Here is a 14,425-nt window from a genome sequence, read left to right as displayed (position 1 = left end):
GACAAGAGAAAAGTCATAGAAAATTACTTGGATTTCCATGAACGTGGTCTTTTATGTTTGTCGTCTTTTATTTTGATTTTCTAGATTCTTATTTACCATGAACTGATGAATCATTTAAATTTACTGATTTTTATGTTACTGTTCTTTATACAAATAGAACTGCGTCATTGAGCAACACAATTTTTACCTTATATTTTTGTGCAAGTGTTTTAAATAGTAATTTCCTGCACTATTTTCTAGAATAATTTTTTAAATTTTGTTATACATTATGTATGTAAAAGCCTTAATATGCGTAAAATAAATAAAAATATATAAATATTATAGGATTGGAGGACTTGTATTTCCTCGGTACGGAAAAAAGTAGTTACCTAAAAACGCTACAAAAATTGCATGTTTGGAGCATCATACTCTTCAGCACCAGCAGCCAACCACGGCCATATACGACATACGTGTCTGTTTGTGTTATGTTGTGATTGGAAGGGAAATTCAGCTGCGCCTTATTATTGGGAATTCCTCTGGATTTGCCTTTGGAATAAGGAAAATCGCAGAAAACCTTATGCAGGAGGAAACAGTCGTCTGTCAACTTGAAACAGAGACCGCCTTCAGTAACATCGCTAAATGATGACTTGCATGTTGAGGTGTGTGTGAGTGCGTATGTCGGTTTTTTATGTCAATATACAGTAAACTTATTTATTCATTAATTCAATCACCCTGATGGATTTGTACATGATACTTACATATTTTACTGCATACCTACTATAGTGTCAACAGAAAATACCAAAATGAATGACAAAAAATTAACATAATACATTGTATAAGAAACATAATATAAGAAAAGATAAAAAAATAAATAAACCAGTTTTAAAAGTGCAGATGGTATAAAAATAATAGTACAGGTTGGTAATACGGAATTTACAATAAGAAGAAAGTGAAAAAACTATGTTAACGTTCCTACGCGATATTTCTAAATAATAATATAAGCTACATAAAAACATCATTTAGGTATTTTTTTATATAATGGTAGACTTATATAAATTATAACGCCCGATTGGTGTTTTATGGAACATTCCATTTATATAAAAAAAAATGCAGAAAACAAAGTGTGCAAGTAAGAAAAAAGTCATTTTCTGGATCAGTTACAAATATTCTACCATAAATACTTTTTAGTTTGGTCACTGAGTATTATTATTACCTAGTCTGTGTAGCCTCTCAATTGGCGAATTTTCTAAATAATTATTCAGACTTTGGAACATTATAGAGACCAGTCTGTCTTGTATTACGAGTGGGTACACGATACGAAATAAGATTCGTTGAATCCATGGCGTCCAATTTGCTCATGGCAACTTTGAAAAGACAAACTAACTCAGTTATTGTGCGCCTTGATGATAAGTCGGTCAAGTGTTATAAGTTTACTAAAAAGGTGTAATTAAGATCTTCGATAGGAATTCCTAATTTATAATTAATACAACTAAGAAATTAATGCTGCTCTCTCTCGATTTTTAGTTGGTAAATTTTATACAATGGAGCCCAGATAATTGAATTATACTCTAGTCAGTTTGTGTGTAAATTCGTATAATGTCGGTATTTGTTATCGTTCGTGTAGTCTCTTCAAGTTGGATCTAGAGATCTTCAAGATTTTGAAGCGTCTTTAGTCTCGTGTGGTCCGAGTGTGAAATGCTGATCCATACAGAAATCACATAGGACAGTACCGGGCGAATAAGCGAGTAGTAGATGAGGAGTTTGGTTCTGGGAAGTAGCGGGCTTCGTCTGTTGAAAATAGCTTAATTGCGCCGATCACTTTTCGCGTGCACGCGTGCTATGCGTGCATCCTAGCTTGGTGAAATTTCCAGCTGAGGCGCGAGTCCATAGTCAGGCCCAGATTTGTGACTTGATCTTTCCATTCAATGATGTGTCCTCCCATTTTGATGTCGAAGTAAGGTGTAATATTTTTTTCGTTTCATGATAGCTCCGGTTTTCAAATCATTTAGCATCAGGGGCCATTTTTGTAGTACTCTAAGACCAAATACATGAATATAGGCGGAAAAAAACGCACGACGAACTAAAGTTTTATATTTGAAGAAATAATTTTAAAAAATGGAAGAAATTAAATATCTAGGCCTCATTATAAACTCAAAGCTGAATTTTTCAGATAATGCGGACCATACAATTTAATTATAAGCTCAAAGATGAACTTTTCAGATAATGCAGACCATACAATTTTATTCCTTGGCAGAATACGAAACAAGGTAAATAAATAAACATGTCATATTAATTACTGTTCAAGTTTTCTTTTTCTCTGCAACGAAGAGAAAATGAAAAAATGCACTGCAAAATAAAGCAAAGCGAATAATACTCAAGCGAAACATAATATACACGGATAAGAGACATGAGTGAGCAAAATTTTATGACGGTAAAACAAACTATTTATTTTGTTATTATTTTTATATTTAAAATTAAATAGGGATGATGTCGAAGGAACTCAATAGAAATATAAATTACAACCACGAGATACACGGTCACGGGACGAGAAATGAAAGGAACATCAGATTGCGAACAAGAAAATAATATCAAGCACCCAGAAATCTCTCTTGTACCAGGCTGTCCAACTGTATAACAAAATCCCCAAAGAAAATACCAAGAATGAGAAAATGGTTAAGTTTAGAGGAATTGAGAAAACATACTTTCCTCAAATATTGATGTTTTTTCTTTTTATTTGTGACATATAATATATACATACACATAAATATTTAAAGATCCATTGTTTGATAATCACTGTATTTTTTCATGTGTTTCTAATACAGCAGCACACACGACGATGTGAGCAAACCTAACATAGGATTAATTAATAAATAACATGAATGCACTAAAGTATATATTTATATATATTATACCCCCATATGGGTGTTCACAAACAAGTAAATAATGATTCAGTGAACCAGTATACAAAATATTTTTTTTCTCTTAAACAATATATACAGAACCCATGCGGAAGAAAAGTATGTTACAATGAGGTCTGTTACAAACGAAAATTTGAATTTTTATTTAAATAGATAGATATAATGCATACATGAAGACCACATAGTCGACACATTCTCTAAATGACTTCAATTTAGGGGAGAGTATGGAATATTGGACCGGTCGTTAAATTGGACCAGCGTAAAATTAACGAAACTACAAAACATATTTTGATCCTGACAATACTGAATGTTGCGCAGTTAACTTCAATGTTGACTTACCGACCGGCATCGCAATAATAATTTGTTTTAATTTTGTTTTTATACAATTTTAGGAGAAATACTAGAACTTGTAAATTATTAATTATTATTTTTTTGGTGAACTAACGTTTTAAGACAAGATTTTTTTATGCATAGCACAAAGGGTAACAATGTGGATGAGTGTTCAATGTGGATGAGTGTTTCAGGCGAATAATTGTTGCTAGTAAAATAATTGTTACCCTTTGTGCTATGCATAAAAAAATCTTGTCTTAAAACATCAGTTTACCAAAAAAATAATAACGAATAATTGCAGTCAGAACATGAAAAGAGTCGATGGTCCTTTCGGGCATATAAAAAAGGGTTTTTTCCTATGTCCGTCGACATGTGTTTCCTAAAATGTCCCTTTTGAGAATATGAGTAGTTGTTTTCAACATGAATAAGGTTTTTCTCCACTGTGAGTCTGCATGTGTCTCGTCAAATTTCCCTTTTGAGAACATGAATAATTACAGTCGGAACACGAAAAAGGTTTTCCTCCACTGTGAGTCAGCATGTGGCTCGTCAGATGTGACTTTTGAGAATATAAATTGCTGCAATGGAAACACGAATAGGGTTTTTCTCCACTGTGAGTCCGCATGTGTCTCGTCAAATTTCCCTTTAGTGAACATGAATAATTGCAGTCGGAACATGAAAAAGGTTTATCTCCGCTATGAGTTAGCATGTGACTCATCAGATGTTCCTTTCGAAAATATGAATAGTTGCATTCAGAACATGAAAAGGGTTTTTCCCCAGTATGAGTGCGTAAGTGCCTCTTGAATTTTGACTTATGAGAATAGGAGTTGTTACAATGGGGACAAGAGAATCGTTTTTCCACAGGATGCGTCTTCAGATCTGTCGGTAAATTTACAATTTATACGTTTAAAAAAGACAGAAAGTAGCAAAAAAGCTAACAAAATAGGATGGAACAAATTGTTTATTTTAAGAAAAAACTGATTTGACTTGCTGTCTGGGTAATTCTTTCAAAGCGTTGTAAGCATTCTTTTTTACCACCGGAAGGTCTGTCAATTTCTTTGTAAGGAAATCCCCCTTTATCTACTTCTGGGGGTCCAAGTTCCGCCTTTATGGGAACTGTCTCCACAGTCATGCTACCTAGAAACATTTAAAAAAAATTAAAATAAACTTATTAGAATATTTACGATGAAATGTTTAATTGATTAACGATACAGAAGCGAGAGTTAGGTTAAGAGACTTGAAGGTAAATTTAAGAAAAAACAATGACTCCATATGTCCACTTCAGAGACCGGTGCTTCAAGAAGGACACTTTCGGAACGAAGTTTGGTTGGGTAAAGTTAATGGAGTCAAGTTTTCTTACATCAATATTAACAAATTTTTAATTCATATAACTACGCATAACCGACATCACTTCCCAAATAGGATGAGGTGAATAATTGAGGAATTGGGAACTTATCGTTGGCAATAGCGGTTTCCTTGGTCGGGGTAAGGCTCTCGACTAGCCATCACGGGGCCACGGGTTCAAATTCCGGCGTACGCTAATAACTTTAAATGATTTATCACGATTGCTTTATTCCACAATGTATCCCTTTAAAAGATACGGAAAATATTCTCAGTATCGTCCGGGTTTCACATTAACAAATAAAACATTGATCAATTAACAAATAAAACAGTGACCAGATATGAATGGCAAGGGTCTTAGAACCTTCCACTTACATATCTCCTTCCTGTAACCTACAGCCTCACAATTTTATCCAATTGCTCCAAGAGGCTGGGAGCAGTTGAAACTCTTGTGCGGTATTTTTCAAAAAAAAATATTATGTTTAAATAGTGTTGTAGTTTGGCTGTTTCCGGCAAAGATACAATAACAATAAATACCAAATAGGCGTATTTACGGAAAGAGAGGACGTTGTTAACAAGCACATGCCTCGTCTGCCTGACAAATAAAAATATTTTACATAAAATATGCAATGCAACTAACTAGCAGTCCCAGTACACTCTAAATTGTGCAAACATTCCTTCTTTAAATCTGGGAGGTAGAAGTTTATATCAGTATGCGGCATTTCACATCCACCTTCTTCCTTGGGCTCTGGTTCCGTCTTCATGGAAACAGTCTCTGGATTAAGTAGATCCATAGCACTGCTGTGGTAGCGTTTGATAGTTAGTTCAAGCCCAAACCAAATTACCTGTAACAGAACATAGTTGTGTAGCGTCGAGAAAAATCTAGATTAACTAATTAATAATAAACCGCTCGACCTACTTAGTACCTACTCCCGAATTATCTACCTGCAGTCGAAATCGCATCGTAAACAAAGCAACCTACGTACTGTAAACACCTTCTTGTCTACCAGGTGACAATACGTAACGAGCCGTCTTTCACATTACGAGAACTCGCCAGAAGGAACGAGTCTGCCGCCTATGCATAATTGCCACGCTGTCGAAGGTTCCTGAAACGTACAGTCTGTGCGAGTGCCTAGAATTTAGTTGCCATCCATCTACCAACTGCTGCCGTCGGCCGTGTAGTATAAATATGCCCGACTCAGCGAGTCAGTCAGTCAGTCATCAATCTGCCGCCAGTGGATAAATCTCACGAGTGACGATCGGCGCGTCCCGCGCCCCGCGAAGGACACTATACCCGGCTTTGCCCGCACCATCATGGACTCTATTGGGACATCATCTTAGCGCCTTGTCCAGATCGCCGTTCCTGGCAAGCGCTACTCGGATTACAAGCGCCCTGGTTCCAGTGTCTCTGACCAACGCTTCTTCCACGCAACCATGACCACCACGAGGACACGCAGCATCCTCACCGGTCACGCCGCTCCCGTTCAACCGCCTACAAGGTCCGCCGCACCTTCCATGTTTTTATAATCTGGTATAATTTTAATTAATGTCTTCTAAAGAAAAAAACTATACCTACGTCTGGTATAAGGAGGGTAGAATAATGGTAAAGCGTAACACCAACGAAAAAATAATATATATTAGACACGTAGATGATTTAAAAAAACTTACTTAAAAAGGTGTATACTATTCTCACAAAATTAATCACAATCTCATTGTTATGAAGAAATTTTACTATATAATTACTTATTGTAATCATGATAATTGTTTTATACATTTTAATAATCCTACTATTTCAATTTTTTGTACCATTTTAATATTTTTTATGGCTTTCCTTATTTCCTTATTCCAGTCAACGCTCCTAATCTTTTTACATTTTTTAGTAACGCACGATTATTCATCCAAGTACAGTACTTTTTTTAATGATTTTAACATTCTCAATTTTGATGAATCTCATTCAAATTAATCAAGCAATAGAATTATTTAATTATATATCTCTTATAACTCACGTATTAATTCTTATTATTCTAACTGTGCTCTTTATTTCACTTCGTCAAACTATTACAAATCATGTAATTTCTCCAATCAGCGTATTAATTTTATTCATTACAATAATTTTAGTGGTTTTAATTAGCACAGCTTATTCAATTTACATACCAAATTTTATCAAAATTTCTAATCGCACTGATCTCTTACTTACATTCTCTAAACGTATATATTATTATATTCATTTACTTAACTTAATTTTTATTTTATTAATACTTTTAATATTGCAATTATATAATTCCATCAAAATCCTCATTTCTTTAATTATTTTTAAATATTTTATTTACGCTATCTGTTCTAAATGTTTTTGCTATCCAAATTATTTTATTTATGTTTACATTCTTTATATAAATTTTCTAATCTATTCAATACCTTCATTTATATTAATCCATTTAATTCTTAAAATTTTAGTGTCTTATTATAATTCTTCAAATATTTATAATTTTGCAATTATGTTAAAATTTCTATTTATTTTTACATTTTATATGATTATTTTACTATTTCAAAAATATACTATCTGTCTGTTCATCTTTTTTAACTAAATTGATTACACTATTGGTTCGAGAGGTTTTTATTATCCAAATTACTTTAATTATGAGTACATTCTTTGTGTATCCTTTCTAATCCTTGCAATACCTTCATTTATGTTAATCCATTTCATTCTTAAAATTTTAATGTTTTATTATATTTCTTCAATTCACTATACATATGCAATTCTTTTAAAATTTCCAAATTCTATTTTTATTTATTCTTATATTTTATATGATTATTTTACTTGTTATAACTCATAATATAATCTATCTGTTCATATTTTTTAACTATTTTTTTTACACCATTGATTCTAAAGGTTATTATCCAAATTACTTTAATTATGATTACATTCTTCATGTACCTTTTCTAATCCATTCAATACCTTCATTTAAGTTAATCCATTTCATTCTTAAAATTTTAATGTATTATTATAATTCTTCAAATCACTATAATAATGCAATTTTTCTTAAATTTCCAATCCCTACATTTCTATTTATTCTTATATTTTATATCATTATTTTACTTGTTACAAAACCTATAATCTGTCTGTTCATGTTTTTTTTAATTATTTTATATACACTACTTGTTTTAAATGTTTTTACTATCCAAATGATTTTAATTCTGTTTACATTCTTTCTATACCTCTTCTAATATATTCAATACCTTCATTTATATTAATCCATTTCATTATTAAAATTTCCATATCTTATTATAATTACTCAAATCACTATAATTATGCAATCCGGTTAAAGTTTCCAATTTCTACATTTCTATTTATTCTTATATTTTATATGACTTTCTTGTTTGTCATAAAACATACATTCTGTCTGTCCATATTGGATATTTTTGTGCATTTTATTAACTTATTTGTCGCAAATTATTATTAATTTTTTATTCTTCTTATTCCCCTGATTGGTTTTGCTATTGATATTTTATTATTCTTAATTCTCTTATTTATTGATTTTATATTAGATGGTATAATAGTGATATCTCTTGATCTTATTCAATATTCTCGTACAATCACAGATGCATACACAAATAACGCTTACTTTATGAAAATTATTTCAACATACAAAACTATTGCTGAAACAATTGCTATATCCTTAAGAGCAAAAAGGTTAATATAAGTGCCGTATAAAAATGGATTCTGTAACTACTAAAATGACAACTAACAATTCGAACCTATCAATATACCATCAAAACATTAGATCAATAAACAAAAACTTTGACCAATTTCTCATCCAACTCGAACTTACTAATAATCAAATATGATATAATTATCTTGACAGAATGTTGGCTAACACCTTCTTATACTCCCAAAATTATTCTTGATTACACTCACCACCAAACCATAAATCACTACAGACAAAACGACGGTATAGTAGTATACACACTAAACAATACTCATAACGCGTGTAACGTCAAAGAAATTACCATTACAAATTCAAACTGTCTCCAAATAACATACAACGTCAACACATGTATCATCGCACTTTACCGCTCTCCTTCTAAACCAAATATATCTCCATTTTTGTTTGACTTAAATAAACATTTTTTTTTCGTTTATCTGAAATGTTCTTCACACAACCAGTTCCAATTATGAATATGACACTTAAATTCAAAGCAAATTTGAGTTCATGGATCATGAATAATTTTACTCTGGAGTTTTTCACATTTCAACACCTGGGGGCTTACTCGCTAAATTTCGATTTCACAAACGAAAACGTTTCTGTTTGGCCAAATTTATCACATCGGACTTAAAATAGTACTCTGTAACGACATGGATAAAGTCTGGTTTATTTTAGCGTCGGCGGCGTCGGATACGTTTGCATCTCACATAACTCTATACAGAAATGCCAAAATTGTCTATTGGCATATTTATTAGCGCGCTGAATTTTGACGTTTCCGCTGAATTCATAATATTACCCATTGACGCATTTTGAACAATTGATTAATTTATCACTAAATAAGGAAAAATGACCGTAAGTTGTACAATTATTTATAATTTTCATGTTTATTCTGTATTTTTTTACGTTGGTAAATGTATTTCGTAAGGTATCGTAACCTTTCCAAGAAGTAAAGGACTTTATAACCTCAAATTCGCTTTGAATGAACAGTGTTTTATACGTACAAATGACATTTATTTGTAGATTTCTTTTCACCTAATGACGCTACTCATTATGTTATTATATTATATTCACTAGGTAGTGTGTATTTTTGCCTTTGTCAGTTTTTATTAGTCACCTCATTTGCGTGATGTTCATTTACTTATTTTACATTGTTAGTTATGTAATACATGATAATTCTCCTACAGACTATTAAACAAGGGGCATCGAGTGTGCAGCTGGAATTGTTGGTGGCGTGGCTCACAGAGAGGCCTGCCATGGCTTCCGGTAGGTTCCAGGGCTTGGATCAGAAGAAAGGCCTCGCACAACGTTTCAAAACGACTATGTAAGTACTTACACTGAAATATCTTGGGGTGTATAGGAATTATGCTATGAAAAAGAGTAAGAATCGTATGTAACAAATATATTTATAAAAAAATAACATAAATATTTTCACTTTCAGTCAAAAATAGAATGGATGAATTCCTTCAGATCGAGCGGGAGAAGGTACAGATCAAGCGGAAGAGGCTACTGGTCGAGCAGGAGAAGATTGAACATCTCAAACAAATGAAAGAGATGATGGCTCTGATACTCTCAGAGGTGATCAAACAGAAGTGTAAGATATGATTTATTGTATATTAGACATTATAATGGCAATATACTCGTACATATATTAATATTGTCATTTAAAAACAGATGAGACAAAAATTACAACATTCTGAGTCAGATTTCTCAATAATACACCTTATAATCTATTGTAGCAGTAATTAAACATAGTAGCGAAAGCAGGTACGAGATTTTTAAAGAAAGATAGCGCCATCTTCTATAACGTCTTGTGCTTCATTATACCCCAGTAATGGCAGTGAAGATAGTGAATGCATGCGCTGTTTTTCACAATATTGCCATCAAAACTCAAATGCCAGAACCAGAGGATGTTATTATTGAAGATGATTTTAGAGAGCTGGTCAGAGATATTTAATTGTGGCGATTGAGAGTCTCAACAAGCTCACATTGAGTTAGCCGACCTTGCCTGAGGTTATTGTCGTGTGGATCGTTAATATCAAACACTTCTCTACAATCATTTTCAATAATAACATCCTCTGGTTCTGGCATTTGAGCTTCAATGGCAATATTGTGAAGAACAGCGCATGCATTCGTTATCTTCACTGCCATTACTGGGGTATAATGAAGCACACAATGTTTTAGAAGACAGCGCCATCTTGCTTTTAAAATCCCAAAACAGCGTTCTATACAATTTCTAACCCTGCATTGCAATTTCGTGTAATGCTCTTCTGGTGATGCCGGTATCGCATTTAAGATTGGGGTCATCATGTATGGCCTAAGCGGAAATGCTGAATCTCCTGAAATATTATAATATTTGATATACACATTTAAACAAATACATTAAAAATAGCCCACTTTATTAAAAACATGAATGAAATTTACCTAAAAGCCAGAAAGCTTCTCGATTATTTGCTTCTTCCAAGTGTGGTTTTATTGCCATCATTTCCCATACATGTGCATCATGTGATGCACCCCCATACCTCGCACATATAGCTATTATTTTTAGGTTTGAGTTGCATATCTACAGGTGAAAAATAGCATGATATATTTTATATGATAGGTGTATCAGCTAGTTTGTCCATATTTAAAAAAAATATATATTTATTTACCATGAGAGCATTCATCGAATGGAAACCTTTTCGGTTGAAATATGCCTCTTCGTGGACTTTGGGTTTTATTATTGCTATATGGGTTCCGTCTATGCATCCAATTATACCCGGAAATTGATATTTCTCATAAAATCTGAAACATATATAGAGTTTTATGATTAAAATCGATATAGATACTGAACTATCAATACAGTTTTTATAATTTAGTTGTTTTTATGGTTTCAGGACAAGCTGAGAGCTGTGCTTGCAGCACTACTATGTATTGGAGACGCGACAATGCGACGCCTTATTGAAATATGACTAATTAACAGCCGATTCTGGCACATGTACCATCACTTTTTACCATTTAGTACCCACTGTAGAAAAGGTACTTTTATAACTCTTACTTATTTCCTATCAACCATTTCTAGTTGTACCAACTTATCTCTATAAGTTGTATGATCTACTTTTTTGATCTTGCATCTAAAAAAGTATGTTTCTGATTTTGTTTTATGTATTTAAATCAAAACCAAATTTTTTTCTGAAGTCATAAGATTTGTACTTAAATACTTCCCTACTTCATTGTAAACCATAAATTTAGTGTAACATTTTGTTTTATTTCAAATGACAAATTACACAATTTTTCCAAAGTAACGTCACTATTCATATTGAGTTATATTAAATGTTCAATATACCGTAGATGATATGAATAGAGTGTAGATACGTTACTGAGACAAACGTGCTTTGACTAAGTGGCAATACTTTAGCGGGCCGTTCACATAACTATTTCATTTGTGCACACATTCTTTGAATGGCTTTACTTTTCATAAGCGGTGCAACATTTTAGTTGGATTAGTATCAATATAATGATTCGTTTAGTTGGATTAGTATGTAATAATATACACATGTACTTACTGTATCATGCATTTGTTATTGCTACTACTTGTTTATCTAAATATGTTTTTACCATTTCTCATTTACTGTACGTGTTCTAAATGCATAATCTTTTCTGTAATACATTGGTAACTGTATGGAGGCTGTAAAAAGATGAATATCTGTTGTTTTCTTATAAATCTACAAATATAAAATATTACACCACATATGTAATTTAGTTGTTTTTTGTATTTCTTATTGTTCCTTCCTTCAACCTCGATGCAGACAACATGTTATAAAATTAATATTACTTTAATCGCTAAGACGGACCGTTCTTTGCTTAAATTTCAAAAACAAACTGTTTCATCATGAAATTCAAGCGAAAGAAAGATAGAGCATGTGCTAAATGGGTTAGAACCAAAAGGTACCAAGTCAGTGGCGATATTGGTTTCCATTCAAATCTACATGGATGGCATTTTTATAGTTCTGCTATTCTATGACGATAATGATATATTAATTATTTAAATTGTCCTCAGACTACGCTTGTATACCAATATAATATCCATGTTGATGCATTCATTCCTCATTAGTGGAGACGTTATAGTCTGTCATCTGAATATGCCACAATCCTCGGGTAAATAAGATAAGTAACAATAAAATACAATAGATCAAAATAAACCCTTATTTGACGGAATTCCTTTCTTGTTGTGTTCCTGGGAATTTGATGTGCCGGTGCATTATTCTGTTTAATGCAGACACAATCTCATTCAAGTGTCGGCTCACTGTTTGTTGTGACAGGCTCGAGTGAAAATCATTGTGACCCTGTCGCAAGAAATGAGAGTGTCGTTAGAACCTTAAAAATAAATAATGTATTATGAGTACGGCAAATACACGGCAATAGAAGATAAGATAGGCAGAAAGAAACAATACAAACTGTATAAATGAAAGAGTACCTAGGTACAGGTAATGGACTAAAGAGAATTATTTTTAATTTCTAATTGTAATTTCCACCGGAAAGTGCTGTTGGGGATTTGCAGATATTGTAAGAAAAAATGATTAATTAAATAATGTTGTATTCACCTTAAGTTCCAAGGGCACTCCGGTTGTTCGCCTACGTACAGGGAGTATCGGCCTCAGTTCCTCACACAGGGTTTTGAAAATGTCCTGCGACAGCCGATAATTCGAAATGAATAATGTTGCAGGTATATTCAATGGATTCGAGAGATCCCTCAACTCACGTCTTCGGACTCTCTCTTCCCGGAGGTCTTCCGCGAGCAAAGCTCTATTTACAAATAGCAGGCGGAGATAACCTCCCATTGTGGCTAATGTAGGTACACAAAAAAACATAAATTATTAATAAGATTGAAACAGCCATGTACCTATTGGGCATATAAGATAAAATATTCAGCTAACTACAAAAAACAACTATTTACATCTATGGTATATATGGTAAAAGATGCATTAAAATTCTATTTTATTCAACATCAAAATTTTCCTTATAAAACTATCCCTTTGCAGCGTTGGACGTTTGCGAAAGTTTCCTTCCAATCTAAATTACGCACAAATTACTTAAATAACCCAAATTAAGAACCTAATAATCTAATTTGTTTACGTAAATAGTTTTTTCTTGTAGTAATTGTTGAAACGAAGTGTAATTTCCATAATCTGTGCCTAAAAGTGCATCGGTTAGGTATATATTTATCAATTCGGTTGAGGTATTGTTTAATTCGAAATAAAACAAATTACTTGCCTTTTAAAACTAGTAAATTCGATTTTATTAACTTCGAAAAATATGTCGTTGGGCGATATAAAGCTCTAAACGGTCCCAAACCAGAGGTAGTTCGACCTATTTTGATAAACCCGACATTCAAGCCTTTGGAGCTATAATGTTTCTAGCTTTCGGAGATAGAGGGTACCAAAGTTAACAAGAACTGTCAAAATACAAGGAGCGACGGCAGACGTCGGTCTAAAGCGAAACGTTGAGCTGTCACTTTGAGTTGTCGATTAAATTCGGGTTTACGACTTGCTAAAGAGTACCAAAATCAGTGAAAACGGGTTTGTCAGTCGTAAACCCGCGGTACGGACGCTTGTGAGAGATACAGAGTCAGCCCCCTGATTTTTTAAATTATTTATTTTTTACTGTAATTTTGTTTTCTAAATTTATAATCTTTTCGGTAATATTATATTTGTGTACAACTGTTTAGTGGAGAATATGAAAGATACATTTATTTGCGTATCTCATGTGCTCAATCATTACAATTTACTTTTAAAAATACCATTTTGTAGTTTTGATATGTAAATTGAGTAATATAAAGAACATTGTATGTCAAGACAGAGTTGTGTGATGTTTTAATTTTATCTGCCGACCCCTTCGGGAAACGGCATGACGATTAGTTAGTTTGTTAATGAATAAATCAAATAATTGCTGCTAAGTAAGTCATAATTTGTATAATATATATATTTATAATTTCTTCATACCATACTATATAGGTATAAAAAAATATTTAAATAAATTCCTCAGCACGGGAGATCCCGGTGAGGATATAATTATGTCCATATGTTACAAAAAAGGAAGGATGATAAAACATTTAATATTATTACTGTCGTAATGCGTATTTTCGACCGTCGTAGATAATGTAAAACAACCGATATTAAT

General features: G+C 32.6%; 2 long non-coding RNA genes across 2 annotated transcripts; one reads left to right on the top strand and one right to left on the bottom strand.

Annotated features, from left to right (window-relative positions):
* The first annotated feature begins 9,015 nt into the window (after window positions 1-9,015).
* Window positions 9,016-9,974, top strand: LOC149415822 (uncharacterized). Its single transcript, XR_016303693.1, has 3 exons — window positions 9,016-9,121; window positions 9,454-9,590; window positions 9,708-9,974. It is a non-coding gene; the product is annotated as an uncharacterized LOC149415822 (long non-coding RNA).
* Window positions 9,975-10,082: 108 nt separating this feature from the next.
* LOC149415821 (uncharacterized) lies at window positions 10,083-13,870 on the bottom strand. Its single transcript, XR_016303582.1, has 5 exons — window positions 12,850-13,870; window positions 12,449-12,622; window positions 10,918-11,050; window positions 10,691-10,829; window positions 10,083-10,605 (listed from the first exon to the last, which is right to left on the bottom strand). It is a non-coding gene; the product is annotated as an uncharacterized LOC149415821 (long non-coding RNA).
* Between the last annotated feature and the right edge of the window lie 555 nt (window positions 13,871-14,425).

The sequence above is a fragment of the Hesperophylax consimilis genome, chromosome 17, assembly GCF_061612785.1.
Source record: "Hesperophylax consimilis isolate HC1 chromosome 17, BYU_Hcon_1.0, whole genome shotgun sequence".
Taxonomy (NCBI): domain Eukaryota; kingdom Metazoa; phylum Arthropoda; class Insecta; order Trichoptera; family Limnephilidae; genus Hesperophylax; species Hesperophylax consimilis.
Note: the sequence above shows the minus strand (reverse complement) of the source record. Positions and strands in the feature narration are given on the sequence as shown.